General features: G+C 39.2%; 1 long non-coding RNA gene across 1 annotated transcript; it reads right to left on the bottom strand.

Annotated features, from left to right (window-relative positions):
- Positions 1-1,937: 1,937 nt before the first annotated feature.
- On the bottom strand, positions 1,938-2,580 carry LOC134911643 (uncharacterized). Its single transcript, XR_010176733.1, has 3 exons — positions 2,289-2,580; positions 2,140-2,218; positions 1,938-2,057 (listed from the first exon to the last, which is right to left on the bottom strand). It is a non-coding gene; the product is annotated as an uncharacterized LOC134911643 (long non-coding RNA).
- Positions 2,581-3,273: the final 693 nt, after the last annotated feature.

Genomic DNA, 3,273 nt, shown 5'->3' with positions numbered 1-3,273 from the left:
AAAAAAAGTGCATTCTACCACCCTGAGCACCCTGAGTACCACTGCCCTCACCCTCTCTGTAACTCCCTGTCAGCATCCCTGCCCTCGCCCTCCCTGTAACTCCCTGTCAGCATCCCTGCCCTCACCCTCCCTGTAACTCCCTGTCAGCGTCCCTGCCCTCACCCTCCCTGTAACTCCCTGTCAGTGCCCATGCCTTCACTCTCCCTGTAACTCACCCTCAGCATCCCTGCCCTCACCCTCCCTGTAACTCCCTGTCAGTGCCCATGCCTTCACTCTCCCTGTAACTCACCCTCAGCATCCCTGCCCTCACCCTCCCTGTAACTCCCTGTCAGTGCCCATGCCTTCACTCTCCCTGTAACTCCCCCTCAGCATCCCTGTAACCACTCTTCAGCATCCCTGCCATCACCCTCCCTGTAACTCCCTGTCACTGCCCCTGTCTTCACTCTTCTTGTAAATCACTGTCAGTGCCCCAGCCTTCATTCTCCCTGTAAATCCCCGTCAGCGTCCCTGCCCTCATCCTCCCTGTAACTCCCCCTCTTTTGTGATGCACACTGACCCTTTATGAGTTAAGGGAGGGAGGGCGCAATTTTATAGTTTGCAGGAGGGCGCCGAACACCCTAGCACCGGCCCTGCCCACATGAACCCTTTTGCTCATATATTGCGTGCAAATCTGGCTCTGGTATTAACCAGTGCCTCCTGAGCCATTTACCTCACCACACATCCCTGCACTCTAACTACCTCAGTACGCACTGTACCCCAGTGCGCTTTGTTCACTTCATGTAAGCTCCAAATAGTGTGAGCCAAGTTGCCAGTTAAAAAATAAATAAAAAATATATATTGTTATTTTATTTTTTTGGACTGTTCGGTGCACTCTACTCTACTCTAATTACTGTATGTATGTATATATATTTATATATATATATATATATATATATATATATAAAAAGAATATACCCTTAATTCGCGCTGTACAACACAGCTGCACCTCAATAGTAGTCACCTTGCTAGACGGTGACAAAAATAGTGATACAAATACAATACTCAGAGGGCGCTCAGTAACAATTTGTTCAAATAAAATCCAAAACCAGCTTGACCTAAATTACACAATTTAATTTATTAAAAATAATATCTAAAATATTGTGTAATAATACATCAATATAGTAATTCATACAGTGAATTCATAAAACAATATTTCATAAAACCCAACGCGTTTCGTCCGTTAAGGACTTCATCAGGGGTATGGGTCTTCGCTGGTGTTAGTCAAATGGAGAAGAGGAGGAAAGAACAAGAGAGCAAAAAAAAAGAATCAATACAAATCATCATGATATACAGATATATATTCAAGTAACGTTTTCATTGTTTATAAAAGAAAACCTTTTTTCATTATTTCATTAACTATTACATCACAATTCTTCATAGAGAATGAATATTTAAATTCTTTAGTAGACATTGGAAAAAGAAGATACTCTCCAATAATCAATTCAGGCTTTTTTTTTTTTTGTGTCCTAATTGCCTTATTTCAAAAGAAAATAACAACTTACTGTGCAAATATAACTGCTCTGAGTGGATTATTTCTTCTTTATAATACGGTAGTTTATTCTCTGTAATTCTAAGAATAAAATATATATATTGTTTTAAATGGTACTGAAAGGTTGAATATAGAATTACATCTAATTAAAATGGATCACTCACTTGGCTGTCTCTGGAGATAATCTTCATTAGAGATCAACTACTCCTATATTATGGTCAGTCAATGTTCAATATGTCTAAATAAGAAATTCAACAGTATTACGGGCCAAGTGCCTCAAGGAATTTAGAATCTTATTGGAATATGTAGCCATACTCACTTTCCAATACAAATTCACTTGCTCACTGATGGTCTAATCTTGACCGGATGAATTAGTCTAAGAAATTAATTGAAGATAATTAAGGGTGTCCAAAGCACTTAATAGGCATATTTAAAAACTGAACTTTGTTATAACTTACTTAAAGTTCAGCACGATGATAACAAGTTGGGCTAAAAAGCTCCTTAAAATCCAATAAGGTGCATCTTCTAACTAGAATCAAAAGTGAATTAAATTAAGGACCTAATTAGTGACCAATAATAGCACTTAATATAGAGTCTTAATTGTTACTTACAATAAAAATTCTTTAGAGTTCGACAACAAGTAGGTTCTGAGCTCCACAGTGGCCGGTAAGATATAACTTCCAACTAGAACTAAATAAATTATATTATACTAAAAGCATAATTTGATATTAACCTATTAAAGAGCATCAGAAGTACTTACATTAAGAGATTCAGGACCTGTGTTGCTGCCTCCTTTCCTGTATGGCAAGTGATTTGGAAGAGATTTCTGAGGCCTATTTATACCCCTAGGGAGTTTACATCACTTCCTCCCTCTGCTGATAGGTTAGATCTGATGAGTCAATTATATGACATTTTACCAATATTAAACTAGTATAAGGCCTGATGCCTATATATATGGGTCAAGTTTATTCTACAGATGTTTGTGTCTGAAAGGCTAATGATAATATGGCATAATTAAATACTACTTCCGCCTTTCACTTCAATTATTTCCACGGTTTGCTGTATAATTACTACCCTCTGTATTAATTCGGATCGGGGCAGCCTCACTTGGCATTTTTACTGATTATCCCATTTCTTATTTAATTAAGCCCAGAGAGAAAATTGAACGAAGATAAACAAGTTCTCCTTATGTACCGCCGTGCGTTCCACCCATAACAGCGGTGGAACGCACAGCGTCACTTCCGAGTTGTCCCGTGCGCTCCATAGTAGCGGTGGAGCGCACGTCTGCACTTCCGGACCTGCGCATTGGCCGAATCTTCGTGCGTTCCTCCCATAGCGACGGTGGAACGCACAACGTCACTTCCGGATTGTCCCGTGCGCTCCAACCATTGAAGCGGTGAAGCGCACGTCTTTTCTTTGTGACCACATTGTCACATTAAAGTCCTACAGCACCAATATATTTTACACATCGGGAATGGGGCCATATCTATTGCCTTCTAATATATGTTAAAGATTGATCATAACATGAACATGAACATTACATTTATTGTCCCTATTTATTAAGATCCATTATAAAACCAATTGGAGTAAGTATAAAGAGAGTAAGACATTCTTTTCCCAATACCTTTACATTATTAGTTATTGACAAAACATATATACAGCGAAAAAAACATACAATACAATGCCATGCTATGCCATGCTATTGTGTATTGGTCTCGATGGGACTATAATCACATAGGGGGACT

This window comes from Pseudophryne corroboree, chromosome 4 (genome assembly GCF_028390025.1).
Source record: "Pseudophryne corroboree isolate aPseCor3 chromosome 4, aPseCor3.hap2, whole genome shotgun sequence".
Classification (NCBI taxonomy): domain Eukaryota; kingdom Metazoa; phylum Chordata; class Amphibia; order Anura; family Myobatrachidae; genus Pseudophryne; species Pseudophryne corroboree.
Note: the sequence above shows the minus strand (reverse complement) of the source record. Positions and strands in the feature narration are given on the sequence as shown.